This window comes from Suricata suricatta, chromosome 3, assembly GCF_006229205.1.
Source record: "Suricata suricatta isolate VVHF042 chromosome 3, meerkat_22Aug2017_6uvM2_HiC, whole genome shotgun sequence".
Taxonomy (NCBI): Eukaryota; Metazoa; Chordata; class Mammalia; order Carnivora; family Herpestidae; genus Suricata; species Suricata suricatta.
Genome location: NC_043702.1, coordinates 116,844,515 through 116,858,880, shown reverse-complemented (window position 1 = coordinate 116,858,880; position 14,366 = coordinate 116,844,515). Strand labels below are relative to the sequence as shown.

General features: G+C 53.0%; 1 long non-coding RNA gene across 1 annotated transcript in view; it reads left to right on the top strand.

The window, feature by feature from the left end:
• The first annotated feature begins 275 nt into the window (after positions 1 to 275).
• The window catches only part of LOC115288017, a 28,261-nt gene continuing 14,170 nt past the window's right edge, over positions 276 to 14,366 (top strand). Inside the window, exons 1-5 of the long non-coding RNA XR_003906780.1 lie at positions 276 to 356; positions 1,291 to 1,595; positions 1,787 to 1,987; positions 5,215 to 5,427; positions 14,232 to 14,364. This is a non-coding gene — a long non-coding RNA (uncharacterized LOC115288017). The remainder of the gene's footprint in view (positions 357 to 1,290; positions 1,596 to 1,786; positions 1,988 to 5,214; positions 5,428 to 14,231; positions 14,365 to 14,366) is intronic.

Genomic DNA, 14,366 nt, shown 5'->3' with positions numbered 1-14,366 from the left:
AAACAGCTGCCCATTGGAGGCTCACAGCCCAAACCCTCATCCCTGCTTTCTGAGACTCCTGGCTTTGGGAGGGCTGAGGGCAGATCCTCTCTCCTGGTCTAGTCCTGGTGGGGGGGTGCAGTTCCAGCAGGAAGAGGGGGGGAGGGGGCCAGGTGACCTGAGACCCCATTGCTGGGCACCCCCAGCCCCCTGCCTGCAATCCCTGCTGAGCTCTACTTGAGCAATCCGTTGGAGAGACTGTTCCCCTCTAATAGTCTTTTCTGGATGTTTTCAGAAGACATTTGAACTCTGGTGAACAGAAAGGAAAGCTTTGTCTCCTCTGACCACAGAAAGGAAGCCGTGGATTTGAGAACCATGTGAGTGGCGAGGAACAGAGATGGGCTGACAGGGGAAGGGGCAGGAGGCTTGGGTGGGCCAGGGGTACCTGGCCACTCGCAAGCGTGGGGCCAGCACCTGGGGAGGAGGATGTGAAAGAGAATGGCCTTTATTTTGTATGAGATGCCAGAACACCTTTTAGCCGACGTGGACCCAAGTCTGTCGGCGGTGTAACTCTGAACAAGTGAACACGTGTTACACAGGGTCTGAGACACGTGCCCCATGCTTGCTGGAAAGCTCATCTTGCATCTTTCCTGTGCTGGTCCTCTGGCCCTCAGTCCCTCTCGATCTTTTCCTTGCCTGCTTCTTTCTGCCTGCCCTGGGTCGCTGTGTCCCTGCCCTCGGCCTGGACAGTCTCAGGACTGAGCTTTACAGGCCGAAGCACAGGGGCAGGCCCACCCGCCTAATCTAGTCCTCACACACCCTGCCGGCTGTGCACAGAGCCTGGGATTCGTGAGGGAGCTGCATGACTCTCCCTGTTGACAGCACAGCTGTGGCCGAGGAGATAGGAGCGAGGGCCCAGCCCTCTGGCAGAGGCCACAGGGGAGCTCCAGCTCCGGTGGACACAGGCCCGGCCCAGCTGGGACACACAGACCTAGAGGGGGCACTCATGGGCCGATGGGGACACACACACACACACACACACACAAACACACACACATACACACACACGGGCCCGGCAGGGACACACATGGGCCCGGCAAGGACACACACACGGGCCCAGTGGACACACACACGCATACAGGGGCCCAGCGGGGACACATGGATCCAGAATGGACATAGGGGCCCAGTGAGGGGACACACACAGTGGCCCTCACTGGGGGTAGGTGGGCATGAGGAGTGGGTGTCACAAAGCCCGGCCCGGCTGGTTGTGAGTGCACCAAACTTACACTCCAATTACTTATTGTCCTTCAGGCTGTCTTCATGTCAAGATTGGAGATCCTACTGGTCCTGCCAAATAAATAGGTGGGGTTGAACGGTGCCCTCTAGACTTAGATCTGGGGTCAAAGCCCTCCATGGCCACAGGTCAGCCAACCCTGGTGCCCGCCGTTCCAGATCACATTTCTCCTTTGGACTCAACTCTCCCAAGAAGGCTGTGCCACAGGCCGACTACCCCTCAGTCTCTGCCCGGTTTCTCTGGAGACAAGACTGTCACCACCCCCACAATGCCGTGTTTGTAGATCCGGATGGCAGGAGTCCAGACCCAAACCTGGGAACAGGTGCGTCTGTGGGCCTCGAGGGCCCTGGATGAGCCCCGCCCTGAGGTGGCCAGTGTGCCTGGCTGGCCGTCCGTGCTCGGTGGAGGTTTGGGACGACTTCTGCACTGCTCGGTGTGTGACAGGGGCGTTCGCTCCCCCGTCTCAGTGGTGAGCTCCTTAAAAGCTGGTCGTGTCTTCTGTTCCCTCATCAGATCACCATTGGTGGCATTTGCCTGTGAGGTGACCCATAAACACCTTGATCCGCCCCCTCCACTCTGGTTAACTTGTCGCCAGATTTGCAAAAGAAGCCCACTTGGCGAGGATGGCAGGGTGTGGGTCTGTTTTCACAGCGAGGAGAAGCAGCTTCACACAGCATCTCACAGCTGCAAGGACATCAGATTCCTGCGGCAGGTGTGAGTACCCCGGTTTACTAATGAGAAAACGAGGGCCCAGAGGGACTTGGCAGCATGACTGAGGTGTTGCGGCTGCCAGCCTGATGCTAAGGCCTTGTGGTGCCGTTTGGCACCGTCTCGGCAGAACAGATTCTCAGCCGTAATCTTCTTTCCCAATTGTGTCGATACCACACAGACTTCTGGTGTTCAACAAAACTGGCAAACTGTCAATTGATTATAAAAAATCTGGAGGTGCACGGGCACTGGGGGGTGATTCAGTTGGCTCGATGTCTGACTTCGGCTCCGGTCATGATCTCACAGCTCATGGGTTCGAGCCCCATGTCAAGCTCTGTGCTGATAGCTCAGAGCCTGGAGCCTGCTTCAGATTCTCTTTGCCCCTCCCTTGCTCGTGCTCTGTCCCTCTCTCTCTCTCTCTCTCGCTCAAATGAATAAAAGATTAAAAAGAAATCTGGAGGAGCAGAGCATGTTGACTGGGCCCAGAGCTTTAACTGAAAGTAGTACTTGGCTCCCTGTTGCACTAGAAGTTTGGTTATTTCTCCTGAATCGGTAGATGGGCTTGCAGTCTTGGTTGTGTTTGCCATTTTGAAAGCACACTCTTTCTCCCGTGCCCCGGGTCAGAAAGATTTTGGTGCCCAAGTTTTCTGACTTTAAGGAATCTTGGATCATGGAGTTTTGACCTATAGTGATCTTTTGGGAACCAAAAGGGGCTAGTGGGTGTGTGGGGAATGAAATTCCTTTGTGACGGAGGCCGTCACATAAAACCCAGTGGCAAAGTGGCGCTATGGTGACTCGGCCCAGCCATGTGCCCACACACGTGGCCGCTGCCCCTTGCCAGAGGACAGTGGCGTGTTAGGCCCTGAGGCTGGCATGTTCCATCTTCACCATCTCTGTGCCTTCCCCTTTGGGCTCGGCTCTCCCTGTGACACCCTCCTCCCGGCCCCCCAACAAAGGGCCGGCGGCAGCCAGGACTCTGTTGCTCGCTCCCAGGCCCAGTGTCAGTCTGTGCTCCTAATGGGCTCAGCCGTGGGAGCGGGGCTGTGATGACAGCCTGCCTTACCCCTACTTCCAAGGCCTTCCCTTTGCAGGGAAATGGGATATCCCCAGGGCAGCCCACAAGCCCCTGGGTCTCTAGCAGCTGCCTGTGGGATGCGGAATTGGTTGTTTTTCCATTAGACCCTTTCTATGCTGGAATGTTACATGCGTGTGGCAATAGGTTCCTGCCGGCATGGGACTAGGGAGAAGATCACATTTTAATCCTCAGGACCTACGTGACATACTGCTTGTGTTCACAAAACAGGGAATTCGCCAATTCTTAAAACATGAGAGAATAAGTCAGGAGGAGAATTATAGCCACCCAGAAAAAAGGCCAGGTGTTAGCATCGTCACAGAATGAGGGTTCAAATATTAACTCTGTCACTTAACAGCACTGTGACCCTGGGCAGGTTAAGTACCCTTTCTGTGCCTCTGTTTTTCTTATCTGTAAACAAGGATAACACTAGTTACTGCCTTCTGGGTTTATAGGAGCATTAAACTAAATGAATCTCTTTATTTTATTTTATTTTAATTATTTTAAGAGAGACAGAATACAAGTGGGGGAAGCACAGAGAGAGAGGGAAACACAGAATCTGAAGCAGGCTCCAGGCTCTGAGCTGTCAGCACAGAACCCGACGTGGGGCTCTAACCCATGAACCATGAGATCATGACCTGAGCTGAAGTCGGACGCCTAACCTACTGAACCACCCAGTGCCCCAAACTAAATAAATACCTTAAAAGTGATTAAAATATTGCCTAACATGTAATAAATTCTTTATCAGGGTTTGCTGAATATGCATACATATTTAAAAGCTTTCTCTGATGTATATATCCCCATAATGTTGAATGCTACAGCCAAATTTGTCAACTAGGGCCCATCGTTAAACCAAAAGGCTCTGAGTATAGCACAGTATCGCACACTATACCACAGTATGCTGCAGTACAGTAGCAAGTGTATCACAGTGTACCACAGCACACTACAGCACACTGCAGTGTACAAGCTACCCCAGCACACCATACTACACTGCATGTACCACAGTCCACTATAGTGTGCCATCACACAGCACAGGATACCGGGGCACACCTCAGCATAGCATATCATAGTATACTGCAGCATAGCAGAGCGTACCACAGTATACTACAATATAGCACAGCACACAGTATACCACGATATACCATAGGATGGCACAGTACAGCACAGCACACCAGAGTATACTACGGTATATCACAGCATACCTAAGTATAGCATAGTATACCTCAGTAACCACAGCACACCACAGTATAGCATAATATATCTCGGTGTAGCACAGCATTTGACAGTATAGCGTAGTATACCACCATAGAGACCAGCACACCAGAGTATGGCACAGCACACCAGAGTGTACCATAGCATACCACAGCATACCACAGTATAGCATAGTATACCTCAGGATGGCACAGCATGCGACAGTACAGCACAGCACACCAGAGTATACCACAGCGTACTACAGCATAGCATAGCACACCACAGTTTAGCATAGCACACCACAGTATACTACAACATACCCCAGTATAGCACAGCATGCGACAGTATAGCGTAGAACTTCAGCATACCACAGCATACTACAGTAGAGAAAGCTCACCTCCATCCCTGCTCTTTCCTCGAGGCTGTCTGTAAGAAATAGGTACCTGCCGTCTTGCTTCTCTGTCGGATTTTTGGCAGAGGTGCAGACACTCACAAGCTTCCCAGTGTGAGAGACGCCATTGGTGTTTCCACCTTGAACTGAGGCAAGTCTTTAAACAGGCTGTGTGAGCTCATCCTTGGAAAACACTTGCTCTGTGCAGGCCCCACGATGAGAGGAAGAGGGCCCACAGCGGGTCCCTGCTGGGAACACTTTCTCTGTGTCACATACATGCTGGATGCCTGTGGGCCTGGAGTTAGGCATTTCTGGACAAACTGCATTGTGTTGTAGGCTTCTCTCTGGAAGGAAAGTCCATTTCCCTGCGTGCGAGGAGGGCCATCTGCCCCCCAGAGTGGCAAATGAGAGGTGTTTCCATCATCAGCCCTCGTGTTCTGTCACATGTGAGCACTGTGAGGGCCCCGGCCTGACGCACGTCGGCAGTGGCGAGTTTTATAAAAAGGAAGCTAGACGGTTTGAGACAAAGCACACTCTCCCCCCCTTTCCTCTAAACACACGCTTCTCCTTCCTTTCCAGGTCTCTGGATATGTTTCTTCTAGATGGTGGTCATTAAAGCCAGACGTGGGCCTCTGCAGACTTGTGGGAGGGTGCAGCTTGGACATGGGGGCTGCTGATGCTGCTGGCACTGGAAGGAGTTGGCTCTCCCAGCAAAGACGGAGGTGCTCGCAAGTTGGATCTCATGCTTCGTGTGTCTGTCCTGGTTCCTGAGATGTGGTCTTCAGCATCAGGGTCAGAATGTGGCCGGCGCTCTGTGGCTCTGTGTGTGTCTGTCCTGATTCCTGAGACAGGGTCCTTTCTGGTCACTACAGGTCACTGTAGGACCCTGCCGGTCATTGGCTGTGACACTGTGACCCTGTCCCTGACAGCAGCCAGAGCGGCGGTCAGGTCACCCGCAGCAGCAGTCCCCCTCATCACCCCCAGCGGAGGTCCCCCTCGGCACCCCTTGGCGGAGGTCCTCCACGGCTCTCTTTCGGCCACAGGACCAACTGGAAGCCCTGAGCTTTGGGGAGGGGCTCCTGGCCCTGCAGTCTCAGCAGTGGGTTCACTGTGGTGCCTGTGTCTGGCCCCCAAGAGCAGCATCTTCAGGGCTTCAGTGGGCCGTGCAGGTGTCTCCCACGTCTACCCCAGGGAAGGGGCTGTGGTCCAGAAGGCTCTCTGCCTTGGTGGGTCTGTGGAAGATGTGGAGGGGCCTGGTGCCTTGTGGCTCGAGTTCTGTTCCCGAAGCCCAGGCCCCCGCTCTGCTGCCACGCTTCTTCCCCTGCTTGTCCCGCTCCCCAGGACCCCCTCCCTGGACTGGTCTGGGGTGGTCTGCGGTGGTCCCTTGGGGCCTGCCCCTGCATCTGCCCTGCTTCTGGAAAGAGGGGCCAGGCTGCTGCCTGCGCCAGTGCAGGACCGTCTACAGTATGTGGGGGGACCTAGATTTCTGTGGGCTCAGATATGGGTTCTAGAGTCATTGCAGGTGGCCTTCCGGAGCCCTGAGGCCAGTCAGGGGGCCAGGAGTTGAGGCAAGGAGCCAGGAGGACCAGACACCCTGCTGGTGTTCTCGGGAGCCCTGGCCCCAGGAGCCTGGGAGTCGGGTGGGCAGGTAAGTGTTGCCATGAGGAGGTGGGTTTGCTGTGGCTCCAAAGGGGGTTCTGGAGCCCCCGTCCCTGCTCCTCCTGGGCCTGTCTGCCAAGAGGGGATGGAGGACTGAGGCCCAGGGCTGGAAAAAGCCTGGCAGAGTATGTAAAATAAAAGCCAGAGGATGTGGTTTGGGTTGTCCCTGAAAAAGATCTCTATTTATATGTGGAAGGATATTTTCAGACGGGGCTTCATGTGAGGAAGGAGGCCTTCCTCTGCTCGAGCTGGCCCCACAGGGCACAGGGGCAGCGGTGGGACGTGTCACAGCTGCAGTCGGGTGGGGTGTTTGTCCAGTTTCTAGACTTCGGGTCCCCTGCCCTGCCCCCACCCAGGCTGTGGGGTAGACTAGACACTTTGCTTTGCCCAGACTCCATTTGACAAGGTACAGAGTGCCCCTCCACCTTTTGGGTGACTGGAGGTGCCATTAACTCCAGTTTGTGATGTGCTCAGAAACCCCCTGCTGACAGCGTGTATAAATAACCTGGATTTTCTCCGTGAGGAGAAATCAGTGTTTCCACAGCCGCGCGGGATTGCCAAGTGGCTGGACCCACTTTCAGGATTTCCTGTTCAGGTCATCGAGGATGCTTTCTTCCTTCAGTGTCTTTTCCTTCTTCTTCAAAAATATTGTTTAGCAGGGCGCCTGGGTGGCTCCGTCAGTGAAGCGTCCGACTTCAGCTCAGATCATGAGCTCACGACTCGGGGGTTCCAGCCCTGTGACGGGCTCTGTGCTGACAGCTCGGAGCCTGGAGCCTGTTTCTGATTCTGTGTCTCTCTCTCTGCCCCTCCCCTGCTTGCACTCAGTCTCACTCTTTCTCAAACAAATAAACATAAAAAATAATAAAATGAAAATATTATTTAGGAAACATTTTTAACTGAAAAAAATTTTTTTAATGTTTATTTTTGAGATAGAGTGCAAGCAGGGGAGGGACAGAGAGAGAGACACAGAATCAGAAGCAGGCTCCAGGCTCCGAGCTGTCAGCACAGAGCCTGACACAGGGCTCGAACCTACAAGCCGTGAGCGCATGACCTGAGCTGAAGTCAGATGTTTAACTTACTGAGCCCCCAGGCACCCCAAAACTTTTTAAAATAAAGGAAGTTAAGCATTTGGGTGCCCCCCCAACCTAGCCCTTCCTCTCCTCTAGCCCTTGAGGTGACACTGTCATGGCTGCGTGCCACATGTGGCCGCATCCCCACTGCGCACAATAGAACCAAGGCACAGAAGGATGTGGGCATGGAGTTTGGGGTCTGGTGGACCAGGAATTGAGACCTGCCTTGGCCACCCCTGGCCTGTGTCCTTTGGTCTCTGAGACTCACACAGGGACACAGGGCCTGGGACAGGAAACATGGGTCATTGGGGTTACAGGGAACATAGGGACATGGGACATGGGGAACGTAGGACACAGGACACAGACACAGGACCTGGGACACAGAAAACAGGACATGGGGAATGTAGGACACAGGACACAGGAGAGAGACACAGGACACAGGGACACGGGGAACGTAGGACCCAGGATACAGACACCAGCAGGAAGGGGACAGCAGGGGGCACCAAACCCCGCACATTTCTGCTGGCAGACGGAGCCTGCCTGAGTGACCGTTTTTTTCTTGGTCTGTTCCTCACTGTTTCAGGGGATTTGGTCATTTCTTCAGGTATCACTTAGATTCCCAGCTTGTTGTCACACAAACCATCCCCCCTTCCTGGAAGATGAAACACAAAGCCGGCCCAAGGTCGTGCGGATCCTCAGGCGGCCTAAAGTCAGGGCCCTGAGTCCAGGTGGCGGAGCCGTGACAGCAAGAGCCCCTCGTTTGTCATCCTTGTTATTTTTTTAATCATCAAGTTTTTATTTATTTATTGTTTCAAATTTTTATTTAAATTCTAGTTAGTTAACATACAGTGTAGACTTGGCTTCGGAAGTAGAACCCATACAAAACCCGGTGATGGTCCCAACAAGTGCCCTCCTCAATGCCCATCCCCCACCCACCTCCCTCCATCTACCCCCTCTCTCTCCAACATTTGAACACAAAGCATTCCTGCTACATTATTTGCTCTCTATTTTAACCACCACGCATATGAAACTGACACAGATTGATTTTAAAAGAAACCCCACTATCATCTATGGGAAATTACTCTTCTTCCAATACTTTCTGGGCATTGTGGCTCAGAGTGGTGGCTTCCAGAACCTTCTGATGGCCCACCGTTATGAGTGTGGGCACCCAGCAGATGTATACCCATTTATTTGTAATTTTATACACGCATTACAGTACCAACATATTGTGCTTCTTATAAAGCATGCATAAAAATTCAGAAAAGACAGGTGAAGATGATGTAAACAGTATTTTTAAAGGTCTTGTTAAATGCAGTGTTTCTGTTGCTGCCATCAGCTGGTATTGGAGCCACCGTTTATTCCTGGGATTAGGTTACTTGTTACCAACGCTGAATGTAAAGGTGCCTTTCTGATAGGCTCGATCATTTGGGAAACGTTTTGGCTGCCTCATTTCCCCTGTGATGTAATGGACTGAGCTCAGGCCACGATTGCCTTCTCTTGTTCACTGTCTTGCGTTATTACTTAATTCATGTTTCCTTCTTAGAAAAAAAAATGGAAGCCTCTTGCTCATTTTCTGGATGGTTAATTTAATTAAAAACTAGATCTGCTATGTATTTCCACTTCCCTGGCTGGTCTGTTGTAGGTCACGTTGTGCTGAGGGAGGAGAGCCCTGGGATGGAGTCCCCACTGTCACCTGGTGCCCCATCCCCCGAGAGCTCTATGACCAACTGCTGAGGAGCGGACCAGGTGAAGGTGTGAAAACCATTGCTTGTGTGAATATTAAAGGAGCTTAGCTTATTTTGTATTTAATTATATAAACATAGCTGCAGGCTCCCCGCAGTATCTGAAAGTAACTGAAAGCATGAACCCTTCCATAGAGAAAGTGGCAGGGAGGAGAAGCAGTTACCGTTGATTTATATGGGAAATATTTTTAGCATTTCCAGACCCAAAAATAGCCTCTCACTTTTCTGATACCGTAGGACACATCTTACTGATGGGTGTGCATAGCTGACGCTCGGAGATGCCGGATGTGGGGAGGCCGCGTGGGGTCACATGGTGGGGGCGAGGCCAGGCGCTTCCCTTGTAAGAGATGCTGAAGGCTATTTTCTCTTTTCACCTTCTCTCGTAAAAGCGGAAATCCGCTTTGGATCCCTTTCAGTTAGCAAGAACAGGTGCTAACATAGGTAAAAGCAAATTGGCTTAAAGTGACCTTTCAAAACCTGGGCGGGCGGTGGGGTACCTGCTTTTTCTTTAACTACACACCCTACTACCATTTGGCCACATCCATGATTTTTTCCACGAGACTGTGACCTTTTTTAAAAGAAATTTACTTTGAGAGAGACAGAGACAGTGTGAGTTGGGGGGAAGGGTGGTCAGAGAGAGAAGGAGAGAGAGAATCCCAAGCAGGCTCTGAGCTGTCAGCACAGAGCCTGATGTGGGTCTCAAACCCCCGAACCATGAGATCATGACCTGAGCCGAGTTCAAGAGTTGGAAGCTTGATGGACTGAGCCCCCCACCTCCAAGGAACCCCAAGGCCATGACCTTTGAGAGCAGCCATGGTACCCTATTCATTGCTGAATTTTCAGAGCCCAGCTCAGAGCCACAGGGGGCAAATTCTTACATCTCAAAGCAAAAGTGCTGTCATGTAAGACTCCTGGGCCTTCACCTTTTGGGTGTGGTTGGTGCAAACCCTCTCCCCACCCCGGACAGGAGGCCTGGTGCACCCTGTCTCTACAGCCATCTTGAGACACATGGACAATGGCATGGTCCTGCTCAGCAGAGGCTGATGGGCCATGTGGCGTTGGCCACAGGCAGGACACAGCCAAACGGATGGGGCAGACACTTCCCTCTCCTCTGTCCCTACACTGCGTTATGATGACATATTCTCTCCCTGCAGGGCCTTCCTGGGCCCCCTCCAGGTTTTAGGAGGCCCGGGTGTGCACCTGATGTCACCATCCCCCCCACCCAGGCTGCCTTGTTTCAGGGGCAGAATTCATGGGGCCTGGGATGCGACACCTGCATACTGATTGGCAGATGTGGGACATGTGTGTGTCTCAGCTACTTCCCTCTTCTGGGCTGATGGAGATGGTGGAGGGGGGAGAGTGGTCCCCATGAATCCCCAGACCCCATGGACCCAGGTCACTGTGGAGGGAAGGGGCTGAGCAGACCTCGGAGGGATGCCTGGTTCCCAGGGCATCTGCCCGTGGGGTGTGCAGGGACAGCGGGCTGGGAGCTTACATGGCCGAGCTGGGCTGTAAACCCGGATGCAGGAGCTCAGACTCTGCATGGCTCTTGCGCTCGGCTGGGGCTGGGCTCGGCTCAGCTCTGCGGGGTTTGCTCATCCCCTTGGTTGGCGTTGGCACCTTGTCGCCAGGGCATTGGTGTGTGATGGGAGGTGTGTTCATGGCTTTCTGTTCTGGAGTGAATGCTGGCCAAGGAGAAATAATGGCACGTTGTTACTAAGCCCAGTGATGCTGGACCCCAGGGATGCTGGGTGGCTGTGACAAGCTGAGGAGTATAGACTGGAGCTTGCATCACAAGCCTCAGCCACGTGGCCGGTCGGTGTACCCGGCTGTCGCAGTGTGTAAACTGGAGGGAGGTGCTCCTCTGTGATGTTGGGAGGCGAGGTCTACACACCTTAGAAACGGACGCACGGGCCACCAGGGCGACAAGGGCAGTGGAGCAGGCCCTCCCAGAGGTGGCCGGCACATGCAGACCCCATGCCTCTCCGTATGATGTAGCAGCTTACTCAACACTTCGGATGCACTATTACTGCAGTAAACGTTTGTCAAGCACAGAGTGCCAGGGTGCAAGACAGACCTGGTGCCTGCTGTTGGGGCCCCTCTCTTTCATGCAGTTGCTGTGATCACTCTGTGACCCAGACTGGGCAGGAGAGGACTAGTCTCATTTTACCCCCCAGGAAACTGAGGCTCGGGCGCACAGAGCACACTGCGCAGAGCCAAACGATCGGGGGCTAGAAGCCAGCCTCCGGTTCCAAATTCAGCTCTCTCATTGCTTCCTGTAGGAAACAGTGTTTAGGAGGAGGGTCCCTCGAGATCGGGCGTGGCAGGTGTGGGTTGGAGCTCTCCATGCAGGGCCTCGGGATGTTGCTTTACCTCCTTGGGCCTCAGTTTCCTCACTTGAAAAAGAAGGGAATAATAATAGGATGAAATTATAGAGGTACTTCAGAGTTACCTCTGACCTAAGCCTGAAGGAGGACTTAAGACGGCACAGAACCAGAGAGAGAAACGGAAGCCCTGACCTCCCTCTGTACGCATCCTGGTCCCTCTTTCAAAGGCTCAGCCTTTGAATGCAGTAAATGCTTAATAAGTGGCCGGGGTTACTGTGGTGACTATTGTACGAGCTGCTGACTTGGTCTGGAGACCCCAGAGGCGAGCCCAGGACACTCTCTCTCTGTGATGCATGTAACTTGCCGTATTTGCACCCACTTCAGTGAAGTCCTGCAAAATGCGGACAGTGTGCACATGTGCGAGAAGAGATCACTCACTTTCTTGACTGTGACTTGTGTCAGGCAACAAAACAGCCTGGCCAGTGTTAGCGTTGCTGTCATCACCGGTTGTGCCGGTGATGCTTCTATTCAGGGTGTTCGATCTTGATTTTTCGTCACTGATGGGGCATTTTCATTCTCTGATAGGAAGTGCGGTCTCTCCTTACCCCTGTCCTGTGGCCAGAACCCTGTGAAGCAGACCACAGACCCTAGAAAGTTAAGGTTAATGCCAGCAAAAAGTTGGGGCGCCCAGTGCAGGGATGAAGGTGGGACACAGGTGCCTGATCACCAGGGACTCTCGCCAAGAAGGGAGGTGGTCCCGTGAACGGCCCGGGGAAAAGGTGTCCTCACTGTGTCCGCTCAACTGACTGCGCCGTTCTCCACCCTCTGCAGCACTACCATCTTGCTCTCGTCTGGGCCCTCGCCACAGGGGCACTGGCTCCAAACACACAAATGCCACTTTTGTAAAAATGTGCCATAGGAAATAGAGGAATATGCTAGTTAACAGGCCAGTTCTTTTCTCCACGTCTTGTTCTCCTCAAAGCCGCTCCCTTCATTCCCTCTTCATGCTTCCTTCTGCCAAACACCAGGCGTCTTGTTTGGTTGTGTCTGAGTGTAATTTCTCTCCTGTGGGCATAGAACCGGGGACCAGGGTGTGTACAGAGGGAGGTCAGGGCTTCCGTATCCCTTAGGGGAGCTTCTAGAAGAGGCCTCCCTGGGCTTCACCTCCGAAGGCTCTTATCTTAACAGGCCTGCAGTGGGCTCGGGTGGTTGGATGAGTGGTAAGAGTTAAAACCACCCTGTTTTCCGTGGGCCTCCATGGGCCTGTTTGTCATGTGTACCCCCCACGGTGTGACTTGTTTGTTAGTCTATTTACTGTCAAAGCGGAGGTCCCAAGGTTGGCTACCATATGTATATTTTTTAATCCTGGTACTTAGCACATTTCTGGGCACTAAGAACCACGAGATGATGGTTGCATGCATGAATGAATCAAACTTCACAGAGTGACCGAGAAGTCACGGTGGTCAGTGTGGAAGTCAGGCCCTTTCGCAGCTGAGCCGTTTGGCCAATACAGATGGCATCTTCTGTCGGGACTCTTTCCCAGGATGAAAGAGTCTTGTCACATTTTTAAAACATTTTTTTAAATGTTTATTTATTTATTTTGAGAGAGTGAGTGCACGCTGGGGAGGGGAAGAGCGAGGGAGACACAGAATCCGAAGCAGGCTCTGAGCTGTCAGCACAGAACCCAACATGGGGCTCGATCTCATGAATTGTGAGATCATGACCTGAGCCAAAAGCAATAGTCCAACCCTCAACTGACTGAGCCCCTCAGGAGCCTGTGTTGGTGCACTTTAATGGAGGCAATGGGGACAGCCATTGAAGTCTAGGGTGGCACCAGCCGGCATGGCTGCCACAACCCTGCATGCAGCAATTGAAATGAATTAAAATTAAGTGCATTGAAAACTCAGTGTCTCAGTCACACTTGTCACAGTTGAAGTGTCACGTGACTCGAGTGGTCACATATGGCCGGTGGCTACCCTATGGGACAGTGCGGAATGGAATATTGCCCAGAGACCCCGAGACCCAGAGACCCAGGCTACGCAGCCAGCCGACAAGCACCAAGCTGTCTTCCAAGGGCGCTCGGCCACAGCCACGCCTTGTCACCCAGCATCCCTGTCCCCTCGCCAGCGCTATGTATCATTGGCACTTTTTTCAAACGTTGCTCAAGGATCCACCATGGCTGGGAGGTGGGGGAGCAGTCTGCCTCTTCACTTGACGTGGGCACGGCCTCATGAAAGCATGGACGAGGGCATCCCCACTGGTTAAAAAGTTGCATTCGGTTGAACCGGTCAATTTCATGAAGGTCGACCTACTACAGGTAAAGGGAAATAAGCGGCAGATCTGGGGCAGGAGGATCGTTTGTGGCTCGTGTCCGCATTTGCATGCTTTTGGGGGTTGATGATCCAGACAGTTTTAACTCAACAAAGGTGGTTGGCTGAAGGTCTGTTGGCTCCTTGTTTGCCACTGCTGTGTGAAGAGAGGTCCCGTGTGTCTGTGGAGTGTCAAGGAACAGCTAGTGTGTGTCTGTGAGAAACAGATAGCCTGGCTCTGTGCATGTCATGTTCCTCGCAAGCAGCCTGGAGGTGGCAGGTCTGGAGCTGGGTCCGTAGCTCTAGGACATCTGGGCTCTGGGCTGGCATTCTGCTCTTCTCTTGGGCTGCCCCTCATGGTCCGTCCACAAGGTGGCTGCAGCAGCTCCAGCCATCACGTCCCTGTGTACTTGGCCTGGAGCCAGGCACTGGGAGCGGGCCAGGACTGCATGTGTGTGGGCTCTCTGCCCAAACCTCTTTTCTTTTCAGGGAGGAGGCTCTTTCCTGGAATATTGTCAAGCGAGCAAAATTGAGATTCCATCAGCCGGGAAGAGGAGGATCGGAAAGGGACATGGGATGGGCACTTCGTACTGTTTGCCCCAAGTGATTGACACCCTTCCAGGT